Here is a 17,634-nt window from a genome sequence, read left to right as displayed (position 1 = left end):
CAGCTTTCCCATTACATCAGGCACTTTCTGCTAGCACCACAGTCCAGGCTGGAATGGATGGTTTCATGTTTTCTTGTCTGTAGCACAACAGACACACAGAAAACATAAGGCCATTCCATTTCTGACTGTGGTACCTAAACACCTCTACGATCTTCCCCTGGCCCAAACATGGGAAAAAAATTAACACAGACTCAATCCCAACAGCAAGAAGATAATGTGGTAACATTGGGCAGAGTCCTCAACAACCTATAAAGAACATTACAACACAACATTGTTGGCTTTTGTGTGTGTGAGGGAGAGGGAGAGCAGCCCTGTGCTCTCCAAGAGCGCTCCTCTTGCACTGCCCTGCTGGAGGAGCTGTTTGGCCTTAAAAGCATTAAAACATTTTCATCTTCACTGTCAGAGTCTCCTTCACATGAGGGCAGATGTGCCCAAAGCACAATTAATATAGGATTAGGTGCTTTAAGAGCTAAGCACATATCATTGGATCCTTTTATTCTTTTTGAAATATGCTCTAATTACAATCCAATTCCCTTTAATACTGAATGAATTTCAAAAACTCATTTCTTGTAATAGTGAAATCATTTCATTAACACAGTGATAATGGTGCTATTCAAAGAATAGAGATGTTGTGATTTTGTCCTTCTGTAGAAGCAATCCACAGAACACAATTCAAATTCTTTGAAGGATATTAAAGACATTACATGCTTGTAAATCCAAACCAGATTTTAAAATTAGAGAAAATGACGGTATTTAAAGACAAACAAAACAAAACATACAAATCAATCACACAAGGAGAAAGAAAAGCCTACATTTAGAGACTTAGTAGGGAGACCCAGTTTACAAGATCTCTTTTCTGCTCAATATGCTGTGGTTTTACAAGGTAGAAATACTAATTTTGTATTGCCCCAGAAACCAGTAATGGCAAAGAGTAGGTGAAATGACAGAGAAGCAAAGAAGAAACTCTGACATGGTGAGAACACAGCAGAGATATCACTAAACTGAGCTAATAAAATTTATCACCTAAACTGTCATTTGCTCTGATGCAGACATTTTTTCACCAAATGGACATTTCATATGGAAACGAAGTTCCAATTCTGCCCTTCCCTAGTATGCATGCAGGCACAGATTAGTCTGCAAAACACAATACTATGAACAAACATTTTGCACAGTAACATATTATACTGTTATGTATGTATAGTTACATTTTAGGAAACAACTTTTAGTGTATTTTATAGACCCTTCACCTTAAATGATTGAACAAACTATTTCCTCTAGACAGCAACTTTCAGCAACCTTCTAAAGAGCTTTAAAAATGAAATAACGAAGGTTGTAAACATCTTTCCATCATCAGTGATGCAGGGATAGCAGGGTTTATTTTTCCATATGACAACTGATCACATATTCATGGCTGCAATTTATATGAAACTGTGCAGTCGAGTAATAGTATTCACCTTTTGCAGTACTCCCCGACTAGCCGTAAAAAGTGGTAAATAAATTAAGACATGCTTCGTATAATCCAGCTGTTGCCTGAACTTTGTTTCTGGTTTCTAAAGAAGGAACCTGATTGTTTCATCAAACATTATGGACTTTCTTTTAAGAGTAAGAAAGAAGTTCAGTGTGACTTGAGCTGAAGATAGTACAACTTTGCCAGGTAATGAGTTTTCCGCTAGTAAAACTACTTGTATCACTTTTTTGAATTTACTTTTTTGGGCTATGACTCATTAGAAATATGTTCATGCAGTTAGAAAAAAACCCCTCAACATTTCTGTCAGAGACAGCCAACATACTTGTATAACATGTCATAGTTAAGTGAAGGATTGCATATCCCTTTAATGGCAGATGCTGGCTTTTCAAAGCTGAAAAATGTATATATAGAATTAGAGAAGCTGCCAGAACTTTGCAGTTAAAATCCTGGTTCCACTGAAATTAATGCAGATTCTGCCACTAGACTTCACACCAGGATTTCACCATCTACACACTGCAAGAATCTTTATCCAAAATTGCGATACAAAAATATAAAGTCTGAAATAGTTGGATGGAATATCATTTAATCTGGCACTCGCTATATATTGCAAATATTGCATCTTGAACTTTGCCTGGTCTTTTTGATTGGAGGGTATGTGTGTTTAGGCAGTTTTATGTTGGTGCTGGATGCTTTGCTGTGAGCTTTTAATGCAACCAGCACAGATACAAAAGTTAAGCACCTCTTTCTCTTCTCCTTCTTTCATGGGTTCCAAAGCTTCCTGTCATGTTTTATGCAGTATTTCCCTGGGGGCGTACATATTACTTATCATGCACGTACTACCTTGGTGGTGTATACAGATCAGCCATTGGTATATTTGCATGTCAGATGCTACCTTTTAAATGGATACAACTTTGAGCTGGCATGGGTTTTGCATTGCTTTTGAAAGAACTTTTTAAAAAAAAACTTTTTGGTGTAGAGGTGCATCCTGGGTTTGGTGCTTCTTCTTTTTGCCAAAAACATCAGCTCCTTTAACCAATTGACAATATGTGGAGATTGAAGGTAGTTTTAAAAACCTCACTGTTTTTTCCATTAATTTAAAAAAATTATTAGCCACCATCAACTCATGTAAATCTGACATGAGTGCACTTGTCCCCATCCTTGCAAATTTGCTGAGGCACAAGACTGTTATCCCCATGGCTCTGCTAAGCCTTGCCTACCTTACTGACTATACTGACTCGAGAGAAGAAAACTCTGCTTTCAGAAATAATGGGGAGGTTCATCATTAGAAATAATGAAAAAGTATATACTTGCTATTTTTGAGAGCTGGTGGAGCATTGCATACATCCAAACAAAACTCCAGAATATTGACAATGATGCTTGTGTCTTGTGATCATCTTTCATCCAGTTTCTACTGCTGTCTAATGCATACTGACAATTACAATCAGATCTGTGCTATGAATGTAAAATTAATCAAATAAAGTAGATTAATGCCAACAGTTTTCCTTACTTAAAAGTGGATTTACGGAATAAAGACACTTAAAGCAGGAGGGATAGAAACTATCTGTAATGACTTCCCTCACACTTTTTGCTTATTTTCAGATCTTCCTCATCACTAGAACATAACATATCCATACACACTCAGCAGAGTGTGATTTTTATTTCCCAAGTAAACAAGTCATCTCTAACTTGAATTCTTGTCATCAGCTCTTCCTGAGTTACAACAAATATTTATAAGAAAACCACATTTTGTATTTTTCAGCTATTCACTCATCTATTCAGTCCCAAACCCAAGACACTTCTAGATCAAAAAGATTCAATTCTAAATAAAAATCCAATTGAGTATTTTCAGGTAAAAACTGTAATTACAGAAAATACAGTAAGTATGGAGGAAAAAAAAAGATAGAGAGGGAACATAAAGTGGCAAGAATACCTGACAAAAACCCTATTAAAAACCTCAGCCAAGTTTCTGTAACACTGCCAAATACATTCCTCAGTGGCATCTTCTGATGGTCCCTCTACCCCAGTTCCACATCCTTAGTAGCAGAATGAGATATGCACATCGCTTTGGGATGGAGGAACAATTACTCATTCCAAGGTTTCCGATGATGGAGGACCAAACTCACTGAATAACCCTGTTCACTATTCCCAGACACTGGAGCCACATCAAGAACACCTGCTGGATACTGGTAGTTCAGGAACCAGATTTTTAGATTCTTATCAGAAAGATCTGCTGTCAGAAATACAACTTGCCTTGTGAAACATACAATGTACGGAAGAGTCAAGGACACTCATGGGTCAAAATCTTTAAGGTATTTATATTGAAAATATATTAATTTTTTTCCACACTGGATCACTCCCTAGTTTGAGGATGTTTCAGATCCACAACAACGTCCTCAGTGCACCTTTGAGAAAGTTGCCTCCTTCTACACACTTCAAAAACAGTATTCTTTGAACACAGCCGTTGAGACTTGCCTTGAAATGCAAGCAGGTGGTTTTGAACTATAAATTGGAAACCACAGCAGCTTAAGAGAGTTCTCTACAGAACCTGGAGAATTTTCTGTAGATGTTTGTTTTATTTTTTTTTTAAATGAGTACAGCTGGAAGACATAGGTGAATACCTATTAGTTACCTGTGCACCAAATTACTTTTGAATTACAACTAGAATGTGCCCTTATGCTTTTTGTACAGTGTAAATATCAAGTGTAGCCATGAGACAGGCTGAAACTCAAAGCTTTTTTAAAGAATTCACAAAAGGCCAAAATTTCCAAATCTGATCTATTTCTACCAGGACTGAAAGCCACTTTTTTGATCATTTAGACACAAATATCTTCACATGGCCCAGCTATAAAGCCCAAATAACACAAAATTGTTAAGCCACAGTAAATATAATTTGTCCATGGTATCTAAAGTATTTATACTTAGCATCACACTAGGCTGAAAGAACCATGCACACAGGAAAGAAGAGGAAGTGTCGGTAACAACCCATCAGTGGATATATGGGCAAGGTGAGCAGTGCGTCCTTTAATCCCACGCTATATAGAGCATTTTTCTTTGTTAACCTATTTACTTTGGTAATGTAATTTATTTTCTATGGGCAACTAGACGCTTTAAGGCTTAGTTTATCTAATCCTATTTTCACCTAGCTCACAATACAACATTGCAGTACTGCAAAACACATTTTAATACAAAAAAAGGCAGTACTTAATTGCAAAAGAGTAAATAAGGGGAACAGAGAAGAGTAGGAGAAATAATCCAGTTTACTATTAATGAACAAATGGTGGATTACAAACTTGCACCAGAACAAAAAAGTTAGCACTGTGAGCAGATGAGCCAAGGTTTCTTCTACACCTCGGAGACAATATCAGTAAAGAGTCATGACAGCAATGTTATTATTTAAGTGGTCTACATGACTGGAAACTGTTTAGAACAAAACTTACTGCTCCATGAACAACAGGAAACAAAACCACTTCTATGCATTGACTTCTTAAACCTAAGTCTGTTTACGCTACTTCTAATGAAAATTTTAGATTCAAACTATTGGCTAGGTTATTTTGCATGCTCATAGAGTAGAGCTGCTGAAGCTTACTATCATCCAGAAATACTGAAAGCAGCCATACTTTGAAGCATCTCTATTTATAATTTATAATTTATATCATGCATAAGCAGAAATAATGTGTCATTTTTAAAAAAATGTTCATCCTTCTGAATTCCAACATCTAGATTCTGTTCTCATTTTTGGTGTGTTTTAACTAAGTTATTTTTATTTATATGCAGCAAACTCTAGGTGATAATAGGTCCTTAGAAGAGAAAAATGTATTTGAGTTCAGCGGGGATAGAAGAACTGTAACTTTAGCAAGCAGGTATGACACATGAAACCAGCAGCATATTAACGTAGCTACAGTGCAAAACATCTATTATGAAATAAGGAAAAAGCTGTGTAAAAGCAGCATAGAAGTGAGTGGTCTCACCTTTGTAATCAAAAATTCATGTTGATATTTTTACATGTGCTACTTCTCTGTACTAAAATGGATGATAAGCCAGAGCTCAGGGCAGGAACAGACGGTGAGATTACCCCAAAACACAGATATATTTTAAGAATACAGAACGACACAGATCAGAAGGAATGTCATTCCTTCAGGAAAAAAGTCCACCAAGGCAAAGCCATTTCACCAGCCCTGGAAACCAGAGACACATTAAGCAGAAAGTCCATAAACACGAAACTCTGCACTGTCACATATGTCGTATGTGATTTGCAATGATGGAAGGTAATTGATAATCTCAGTTCAAGAACAGAGAGTTTAGGTGAGGGGTAATTAGCATTTTAATTGCATAATTGGTAATTATAAATTGCCTGTCTTATGTATAGCATAACTGAAGAGATTATATGACATTAGCTGATATTTCATCTTTTTGGATAAACTACACGGGTTGGTGAATTTAGAGAATCTGGAATTGCATTTTACACCCACACATATTATATATTTTGGTTTTCAATTCCATGGCTGTCCTTTTATTGCCACAGTCAACTATTCCATGTGAAGCAAGTTCTCTCCCATCATTTTGCAAACCTAAAATTTGTCAATAATTTTTGGGACAGAGAAAAAATAAACAACATGACTCTACGATACTGCAGTAGTTTAAAAATGCCTGTGGAATTCTGTCCTCTTCTCCCTCTCAGACAGATTGATATAAATTTCTTCTAACAGCTCTTGAGTTTAAATCCAATTTTTTTTCCAGTATGTGGAAAGGGCAAGAGTTTTAACACATGCAGTTTTAAAGTGCATATACCCACTCTCGCTTGATTTGTCTTTCCACTAATTCTACATTGGTGTAACATTTCTCTACCTCACTCTGAACATTAATCAAATTATGCATTTTCACAGAAGTTCAGCTATACCCATTTCATTACCAATGTTCAAATGCAAACAGTGATCATGTAAGTCTATAACCTCATACTCATCTGCTGCTTTTCCAGAAGCTTGGCAAGACAATTGAACAGGTGCCCTAGAGATAGGACAGTTGCCAGAGTGCTCTGTAAATACACCTTTTCAATAAGTCAATCTGTAAATTAACAGTCAAGAAGCCTTTTAATAAAGTCTTATTATTTTCCTGAAACTCTTTTAACTCTACTCGGAAAATTCACCAGTCATTTGTCAGGATTGTTTGATTCATCTGCATAACCAGTTGACTTATGGATTCAAATATTATGACTACTGAACTACTGAAATCATTACAGTTACTGTTTCATAGCAATTAAGCTGATAAAGATATTCATAGTACATACCTGCAAAGATTTTAACCTTAAGTCTGATGAACTTGCAAGTCAAGGTCTACCTAATTTTCTGTGGGGGTTTTTTCGTATGCAGCTCAGCCAGCAGTAAGCATGCGCTCTGTCAGCAGAGGAACATGCCTCTTCCAGAGGTGCTAAGTCTGCCAAGGGGCTGTTACAGAGAGCACAAATAAGGTATACCCAAAGGATTGCATCAAAGCTACAGTGACTCAAAGAACCACCATTAAGTAACTAATAGAAAAAGTATAAATAGTACAAGAAATTGCCATCACTTAGATTCCAGCTAGGATTAGACCAATGCAAGTAATGAAACTGAAGTGATTTGGACAACCGTCCCTACGGGTGACAGAGGGAACAGACCCTCTGTGCAATGCTGGAGACTACTGCAACTGCAAGTAAACCAGTCAGTCTTCAGCTGCCCTCCAGCTGGGGGGGTCAACACTGGCATAAGGGAGGACACAGCCGTAGAGCACATGTTTTAAGGTGAGAACTTGTCCTCCTCCTACACTGTGGTAACAGCACCTTCTGCGTGTTGCTTCATGCTCCTGCCTGCCTGTCAGGCTGGAACTCCCCATCTGTTGCATTTGGGTAGCTAACACAGCAGCGGGATCTCCTCGTGCACTGCTCCTGTACGGCAATGTGGAAGCTATAAAACCTTGAATCCAGGATTTATTTTCATCCATTTTCTATGGTAGAAGGATTTCTAAACGAGTTTTCACATAAAGAGGAAACAGATCCCACTGCCGCACTACAAAGCAACGATCACTAAGAAGGGTCTCGTTTCATTTCTTCACCAATTCTAAAGCCCACTCGGAGTGATGTCCATTAGTAACACGGCAGAACTAAGTTCTGCACTGGTCTAAATTTCATACTTTACCTAATACTACAGAAAGATACGGCATGAATTCTTTTTAGACTCATTGCTCTATTTCCAGCTCTAATAATTCTAGATCTCAACTGGCATATTTTAAATTAATTTTTTTGTAGTTTAAACCTATTTATCAACAGCTAATTAATGAGGTCTAAATCCTTTGATGACAGAATGATTAAGCTGCGTTTTAACTAATCCATCTTTAATTAAAATGCTGCCAGCAAACCATTTCAGGATGTGTAAAAAAGGACACATTTATAGATGCTCACTCTTTAACTATGCATTATGTAAAGCCAATAATTAGAACAACTCATGATTTCAATTATATTTTAATTACTGTTACATATAAAACATGCTTTAATAGATGTAATGCAATACATTTTCTTTCTTTACAATCCACTAATCATTCCTATTGGGGTGACAACCAAATAAAAGGAAGTTTAATATATGCGCTAGTACAGGAATCTTGTTCTAGCTTTGAGCCAATTCTCTCTCCACTTCTTCTTTGCAGCAGAAAGGTACTTAATTATCTCCAAACCTAAACCACAAACGAATCCCTATAAATCCCTGTTAAAACTCTAAAAGGAGATTAGTGGTAACTGACCATAATAAAGAGAAATGCTTTAACCTTATTATTACACTTGCACGCCTTTGAGTTTCTTCAACTCAAAACACAAGGCTACTAAAAAACCTGCTAGTTAAGGAAAAATATGTAAGGTGACATCTGTACAATTCTCCTACTTCTTTTCTTTACAATTTTAGGAAAAAACACGAGCCAGGAGATGCTTCAGTTGTTGCAGGAGCCATCAATTTTCATTTATTTAGGGTATCCCTTTGCCTCTGTCTGGGAGGTGGGTGGTAGATGAACATAATGTGATGACTGCAGCCAACTCTCCATTATCTGCATTAATGGGAGGCTGAGACTTATAAATATGAAAGTGATAGAAGTTTAATTATTCTTTACTATGGCGAAGTCAGTTTTTAATGCAAATATAGAACAAATTAATTCTTTCTGAATCACAGAGAGTACAGATAGCTGATCAGGAACATTCAATATCCTGTAGCAATCCAACCTTTAAAATTGCATGTTATTACAATAGGTATTTTTTGCTGAGACAACCTAAAATTCAATAAATTAACAGTTATTAAACATGTTTCTGAACTCTGCATGTTCCAAGTAGTATAACACAGAAAATTCAGTCTTAGAGTTTCACTGCTTTCAGTGATCTGAATCTGGCATGAGGAAGCTAATAAGCTTATGGCAGAAGCTTGTACTTTACAAATATTCAAAAAGGTGTATTATGTTATTTCTACTGACTCAGATATGCTAAATTTAATTTTCATAAGCTGATTTCTACTGTTTGGATAGATTAATGAAATTGCTGATATTTCAGTTTATTTCAAGTTTTCTCTGAAAAATATTTAGCATTGAACAAACTCTGATAGTAAGATGCTTTCACATCACAGGCGTCTATGATGAAGTCACTGAACATACGGATATTGAAATACCCGCACAACGAGACTTAAGCTGCTGCATAGTTTGATTTATATAAATCCTCTCATTTCCCTTTTTGTCTATTCCTGCTTATAGAGGAAACTCTTGGGGGCAGGGAATACATTCTTCTACCTTATAAAGTACTCTATCCATTTATATTCTGATTGAATAACAAGACAACAGCTTATTACGAAGAGTATATGAACTGTATCTCCTTGAGAGAGAGCATATCTGGAAAGGTCATTTTGAATATTTAAGTATTCATACTTAACAGATGTCAAGAATAAATGCTAGTGTGGCAACGTGCTTTATCAAGGTTTATCAAGAAGACTCCTGACTTTTTTTAAAAGATTACAGTAGATCTACCTTGGGGGAAAAAAACCCACTCTTAAATGTATTAGGTACGGCATCCAACTGCTGTTCCACCGTATCAGGAGTCTTGCAGTGCCAAGACGAGACAAGCAGACAAATGAGACCGTACCTCCCCACATCACCTGTCCTCCCACCAGGTTACTGTTTTTACTGTCTCTTATGGTGCCTCCTAGTATAAGGCCAAGGACAAATACGTTTAAGGACTGCATGTTGTCATCTTAAATAAGAAGAAATAGTCAAGAAGAAGAAATATTTTAGCTGTTAGAAGTGCTGTGGAAGGACAGTAATATGGCCAATACCACAAATAACATTATGATAGAAGCTAATCAGATATATATGGGTGAAAGCAACAGCTTGCCTTACTTTCAATTTAATTTTCTGATGTATTTAAATGCTAACTATAGTAACTGCTTTTAAGATGGCACTTTGGCTAGTGCGTGCTATGATCTCCTTCCATCTACAAATGCTTTCTACTGAAGCAAGGACGCAGCATGCAAATGCCAGCTGCCTACTTGCTTTCACGCTGAGCAAGTCTAATACACCGGAGTAATGCAGGAAGGGAGAGGTGACTAACATTTTCTCATGGGGATACTTTTTTGGAGGAGCTCATGCCAGACAATTTTACTTCAGGAAGAAGGAAAGCTGCAACCCTGCCTGGATCTCCCATGTGCTTTCTGAAGTAATGCAGTGCATTGCTGCTTCCCTAGCAGAGAACATGCAACTAAATACTGAAAACCTGGTTAAGTATTTCAGAATCATCTGGTTAACTCCAGAATAGTATCCAAATTTTTCTTAAAATTGCATTTTCCCTGCCCCTAGAAGCCTAGAGTAAGATGGTGTGTTTGGCTGGGTCTGCTCCCAGATACTGTATCATCAAAAGAAAAGTTTTCCTGGCTTGTGCAGATAAATGACAGATCAGAGATGTCCTTCTCTAATCTTTCTGACCATGTTTCAAGGGTCCTGGTCATATAAAATGAGTGAATAGCTGCCCAGAGGACTACACCATTTACCACAAATTACTTCTTTATGGAAGAATCAATTTTATAGTCTCCTGAATTTCAAACACTTGCCCCTCTTCAATTCAATGGAATTACTCTTTTGAGAGCCAAGCCTGAGATAGATGACTACAAGGATCTACTCTTGGGGCTATGAACTATCTGTTATAAAAATCTAGAGTGGACTTATAAGTCTTTGAAAAAGACTCCAAGTAAAGAAACATGTATCAACACTTTAACATTATATGGCTAAAAGTGTCCAGATTAATCTGTTGAGTCTCCAACAATCTTCTGTCCCAACGGACCAGAAAGCTAAATTCAAGTCAATCTAATACAACAGAACCAGAAAGTGTTTTCAAGAGACAGAAGAGGCTATGCTCCCCTGCATGCTGTCCTGGAAACTCCAACATGCATGTTTTCCTGCTCATGCAGGGAGAATTTTGCAAAGCTAAACTCAGGAGAATAAAGCTTTAAAAACATATTAAATAATTTCAGCTCCTAAGACGACAACATGCAACTTTCAAAACAAATGCATTGCAAGACATGGGGAACAAAATGAAATGCATTCAGCAGAGATGATTCCAACAGCTCTCAAGCTCTTGCAGTCTCAAGAAGAAATCCATAATGCTGATCGTGGTTCCCTTCGTCCACGCTGCGAAGTACAAATCATCACTCAGGTGAAAGCAATGGGAAAGTACAGCCTCAACAGAACTTTCAACAATTCAAGCTGTCACACAGGGCTTGACAAATCCACTTGCCTACTCATAAGTGACACACAGAAAATTCCCCAGCTTAGTGCTCATCAGTTTCTGCAGATCCACGGCTTTTATTAGAGAGAATTAAAACCATAAGGATTAGAAAGATGACATCAACCAACTATAAGTGAGCCTAACATTCCACCACATGCCTAAAACTCTGAGGATGTTTCAGTTAATCTACTCCTAGCATTGCAGAACCTTCAACAGCAGCAATTAAAACAGGAATTCCAATAGTTGGCCAACAGTACAATTTTTGGATCTGTCAAAAAAAAAAAAAAGAAAAAAAAAGGTTTGTCCTCGTGCTGGATGCATACTTAGGGCTCGAAACTGCTCATGTCAAGAAGTGAAACTGCACAGCAAAGTCACATCTGGTGGGAGGCATAGTCATGCTCTTGCACCAAAATGGCATCACCTGTTCCCTCTGTACAGATTTGTTACCCCCCAACCACGGCTCCTTCTCCCTAAAGGCGAAGGCACACAGGAAATCAGGGTGGCATGCAGAGGCAGCACTTGCAGGACAGCAGCTCCCAGACTAACCCCACAAGGTCTGCGGTGCTTCCTGCTGATGTAGATGAACAATCGCATCCCCAAAGACACTGGGAAAAATCTACAGTCATGCTGCCCTAAAGCATGCCCCAGGGTTTAATGCCACATCCAAGCAGCACTGGGTTGATCTATAAAATTCTCAACACTTGTTTCTTGTCTTGCAAACCTCTGCAACAGGGATGTGAGCAGCTCCAATAGACAGTCCAGGATGCCTACAAGCCATAGGCCTTAACCCTGCCAGGAATGTAAAAAGTGTTTTATTAAACACTTCTTGATTCAGGTGGCAATTATCTTTTCACTAGTATATTATACCTTTCATCTGCCTCTGGAGGTGCCTACACACAGAAGAGGTAAAGCTCTTTCACTGGATTCAGTAAACTTACAAGACAAAGAGAAACATGGGCTTTATTTGCTGTTCCTCAACTGACAAAGCAAGTAACAGATGAGATCAGTGCTGAAATGCCATAAGCAGGCTACAGGAGCAGCCACTTGTACCATCAGATTTGACAGGTCTCCACAAACACAGGGCAAAAAGATCTGGCTCATGTGCTGAGCGCCAGAGGACCAACACCAGGGGGGATGTTAGAAGACCAGGACTTGGTGTTGAAGACCACGGCACATCAGGGAGCAGTGAGGGCTGCTGAATTCTCTGAATTCAGGGTAAAATATAGGAAACATTGACCACTGGTTTGCTCACACACACACATTTTTACACTTAACTTGCCCAAGTCCTTACTTAGAAAAGTCTTTGCCAAAATAAGCTGGTTTTCCATTTAAAAAGTGCTGATTTATAAGCAGGTAGAATTCACGATTTCCCTTTGTTTATGGTTTATATCTTACCTATGTACCTCAGTTTCTATTTAAGTTTGTCTGGCTTCACCATACAGCTATGAAACATGTGGGGGCTTTTTGTTGAAGTGCCCAAGTAGCCCCCAACAGTACCTGTACACTCTTTAAAGGATTGCCTGTATTTACCAAAATGACTATTCTTTGATAATTCTGTGTGTATGCACTCTTACTTCTCAAGAAAAAAAGTGTTCCTTGCCATCACTTTCAAATGGAGCTGACATTAGAAGACATTAGCTGTGACTTTCTACACAGACATCAGACGCAGAAGTACTAGAGAGAGAGATTTAAAAAACATTACCTTGGACTAGATTCATTCCCCCTGCGGTAATTAAGCCTTTGTTCTGATGTATATATAAAAATCTCATTAGCTGTTTCTGAGAGAGTTTCACTACACAGAGGACATGTTCAGTTGTTTTTAAACTCTCATGTCTAAATTATTTCCAGATCACAAGGCCACTATTCTCTAGCTTTCTTCTAAATTCTTTCTTCTTAAACTTATGACCTCTCTCTTGTCTATATTAAAAATTTTTATATTAATAAGCTCAGCTGATCAAATGATCCAGATCTTACTGCTCAACCTCCCCATCATTTTGATGGCCTACTAACTCTCAAAGGTCTACATCTATATGATTTATTGGGATCTAGAAATTACTTCTGAAGTCAAATACAATCGGATTTAATATCAACTCCTTTGTAACCCCACTTGTGAAAGAAAGAACAAGTGTTAGAAGATGACTCATTCCTGACAACTACTTCTGTCAGTTAGCCAGGTTTTAATCCATTTAATGTGTACCTTATAAATATTGTATGGCAACTAATCAGAATGTTGCGTGATAATAAGTCAAATGCATTATTACTGAAGGCTAAGTATATTACAGCCACGGAGTTAACTTTATCAACTAAATGTAATCTAATTAAAAAAATTAAATCCAGGTTTCTTTAATAAGATGTCCTTCATAACACCACATTAACTCAAATTAATTAAATACTTGTCCTCCACTACTGGAACCTCATATCCACACTGTCATAGTTGCCACGTAAGCTTCCCTCATCAGGAATTGAATCTGGTGTCTCCCGTAACCCCAGTCTGCACCTACTGGTTGTTCCCCTTCCCCCTGCCCCAAGTGTAAACCAGAACCAGATGATCTGCTAAAATTTAAACCACTTTTTAGATCTTCTATATTGCACACATATATCAGTATTAAAATAGTCAGGAAACAGTAACAGCAAACAAAGATAATTCATTTTCTCATGAAACGAACATGCACAGTTTTTCACTTTTAATACTACATCCACTGGAGAAGCAATGGAAGTGTTAAATGAGATCCGTCTACATCATGGATTCATTTAATAAAGTTAATCATGAAATTATTTTTATATTCAAGAACATAAATGTGATATATTTAAGCAACTGATACCTAAAAAGCTAATTTTAATTCTTCACTTTTCATGTATATTTTAAATTGTTTTTTAAAGGACTACTTCTTTAACTACAGATGTCAGTTGGCTGGTAATTCCACCAAACAAATGACTTTTCCCCCTCATTTTTGAGTTCAGTCACTTTTATTTGTCCCCAAGTATTCAGCAGAAAGCAGTTACATCAATAAAAAAATGTCAATTTTGATCTGCCTCATGAGATGCAACAGCTCCAGATAGATTTTCAGTCAGAAGACAGGGTGACTAGAACAGCTATTATTAACAGCCATTAGACAGAATGGCAGGACCAGAAGACAGCTCCCTAGATTTAGGCCGGATTAAGTGGATACTGTACGCAGACAGACCTTCAAGCACCATAAATAACTTTAAAACTCTACATTGCGGTTGAACTCTCTCTGCTGTCAGAATTGGTTAGGTCACATCACATGAGATGGTTTACAGCAAAGTGACAAGCACTTTGCTAAATGGCAAACTGCATATAGCTTATCATAATAAATTAAAATTACTTAATACAGGTACTTGAGCAAAGGTCTACAAGAACGAGTGAGGTAAAGGAGACTGTTTGACATAGAACTAATCAGAAAATCACTATAGGAAAGGAGAAAAGACAGCAGCTTTGCTAAAGATATCACTGGCTTTTAAATAACATTTTCTGCTTCTCCCCTGTGCTATCTAATCATGCTTTGGTTTTACGCCATCTGTACTTATTATGGACTAGTCAAATAGAAATAATTTTTAATTGGGCAGATGCCCAAGTTTCATGACAGATAAAGGATCATGGGTAAATACCCACTTTTCACAAGCCAAAGACAGGACATCACGATTATTCATATTAAGAAAGGAATCAAAGCCAACCTCTGCAACTAAGATGTTATGTGGCAGTTCTTGATTCTGTTTAACAAAAAGTGTAGTGATCATCATAGCATTTAACTTTCCTTTTCCTTTCACACTTGTGTCATTTTTTTGCCACCATGCATCTCAAAAAAACCCCAAACAAACCCCCCTGAAATATAGAGCAATATAAAACTGAAAAGGACTTCAAACCCAAATAAACTTAACCCAAATGGCTACTGGAGAAGGGCTCAAGTGATCACAGAAATGCTGCCATTTCTTCTTTATTATTAATATGTTTCAAGCACCCCTTATTGCCCTCTGAAGCTCTAGGTTTGTATTCTGTAGCATTGCAGCATTCGTAATAGAACAAATAATGGGAAAATTACTTTTACTCAAGAATTTCATGCTTTCATGCTAATTACCTCTATGAACTCCAAGAAAGTCCACTTTAAGCAGCATTCTCCTAGCAGGATCCTGCTTGGGACAAGAGGCAGGAGCGGTTCTTCCTGAGGATCTGCCTTTGCCTCTGAGCTGCCCCATGCTTACCCCACCAAATCAGTGACCTGCATGATGAACCTACACTGCTGTGCACCAGTTTCTTTAACATGGTACTAGGGAAGAGGACAGCAAGCAGGTTGCACAAACTTCTGCCATTCCATTTCGACAGGAGCATCTCTTTATGCCACTCCTGGATTATTAGTAAGGCTTTTAAATCACAACTAACTGAGAAGATACAAGGTCATTTCAGAACGCATCTAAATATCTTTGAAATTTAAGCCCACATCCCCAAAATACTAAAGTGCTGATTCATACTCTATCCATAAAGATGTGATTGCCTTTAAAAATCCAGCCTTTAAAAGCTGAAATTATAGTGAAAAGGCACTATGGAAGCGAGCCTACCACACTTTTCAAAATTGAAACCAAGGTCTTTCCTTACATTAGCAGCAGTTCCTTTGATAATCTAAATTGAAAGGAATCCAATATATTTTTCCTTCTCTAGCCTTACTTTTAATTCCCTGTTAGCTTGGATAACAAAAACAGATGAATCCATTTCACTTGCAGCTTCTTGCACACCAGGCGAGCTCGCCAGCCCCCAACACAGCCCGAGCCTGCCTTTGGGAAAGCACAGTTCCTCCGGGCTTCTTCAGGCAAGTGAATTGAATTATTTCTACCAGCCTTCATTAGAAAAAATGGGAAAGGAGAGGCTTAAGGATAACATTTAACAATTGCAGTGACTCTGTGGGAAGAACACAGATTTTTAATTTATCTTTCTGAATTTCTAATAATTGCAACTGAAAATGGACACCTTTGTTAAAATGCACACAACATGGAAATAAACTGCAGTTCTCCAAACTATTTTGTTTACTTTCCTACAAAATAATCAATGCAAGAAAAGCTCTTTAAATTGCTACAAGTCATATTTTCCAAGTGTACAAGTGTTCACATTTTCATCTTCTTGATCAAAGCTAGTCAAAACAAGATCAAGATGTACAAAGCTCTCCCACAGCTACAAAAAAAAAAAAAAAAGTGGTACTTTTTCTTCGTACTACTATTTTTATAATACATTTTATCATGTTTCTCTTCAGTGAGTTTTCTACATAGTCTTGCAAAACTCCTTTACAAATACTCCAAGCTTTTGGGGGAGAATAAAAAAGTTTCACCTATTTATTCCAGCTGCTTTCAGTACTTGCAGCCATTACCGCACCGGGGAGAACTGGAATTTAGAGACTACCCAGACTCATGTTCCTACTCCATCATTTACCAGCAGTTTAATTTTGTTCTCCTTATATTCACTAACCGTGTTAAGAATCTTTAAAAACAAGTCTACCGCTCCTTTAATTAGTAATTTCCTGAGTAGTATTCTGGTTTTCTTTTACCTCTTAATGACTAGCAACAACAAAAACCCCTTGTAATAAAAGCAAATGCAATTAGCTTAACAGAAATCTGGAATTCAACCTTAATATACCAAATGAGCATAACTGCGGAAGCTGTACATTGCATTTGAAAGGGAAGTGGGCCTTACAGGTGGCTTTTGGGCACATTTCAGTATTATCACAGAGGAGCAAGAGATCCAGCTGAGGGTGGCCATTTGCTGTTACAGGTACCGTATGGAGAACTGGAGCTTCTGCTCTGTCTCCACAGAAATGATTAATAATGAAAGGAAAAACATAAAGTAGTCAAAGAGACTTGTTCAGCATCTCCTGGCAGAGCTCAGTACAGAAACACATTTTTAACTTCTGGTCCAAGCCTTAGCCCCCGGATACGCTGATCCTTGCCCCAGCTGGTCGAGTTGGCAGTGTCTCAGCTGGCAGTTTTCTTGACTTGTTATTAGATGAGCATTTATTATAATTCTAGTTTTCTGTTCTGTTCTCATATGACAACTGTTGTGCAAGGCAAGTTCATCTACTCCCATTAGTGAATTACCTGTATTAACAGTATTAAAAACCCTAATATTTTCATACCAAAGGATGTATAGGGGGAGGCCTTCATGAGGCTATGCATTGTCTCACTGGCACTTACTTACTGATGCTTTGATACACTCGCACCTTAGCCTCAGAGAAAATCATACATTTAGGCCAATATGTAGTTCATTTACTAAGGATTCTCATGTGCAATAAATCCTTAAATAGGGAATACCACTAGACTTCACAGAAAATTAATCTGATACAGTCTCCTAGTTGGAAAAAGTATACAATATTCTACGATCTACCTGGTTTTA

The 17,634-nt window shown here is 37.6% G+C and overlaps 1 protein-coding gene across 1 annotated transcript in view; it reads right to left on the bottom strand.

Annotated features, from left to right (window-relative positions):
• The window catches only part of PEPD (peptidase D), a 141,191-nt gene that overhangs the window by 63,441 nt on the left and 60,116 nt on the right, over positions 1–17,634 (bottom strand). The window lies entirely within an intron of this gene.

The sequence above is a fragment of the Balearica regulorum genome, chromosome 13 (assembly GCF_011004875.1).
Source record: "Balearica regulorum gibbericeps isolate bBalReg1 chromosome 13, bBalReg1.pri, whole genome shotgun sequence".
Lineage (NCBI taxonomy): Eukaryota > Metazoa > Chordata > Aves > Gruiformes > Gruidae > Balearica > Balearica regulorum.
This window is presented reverse-complemented; position numbering and strand designations above follow the sequence as displayed.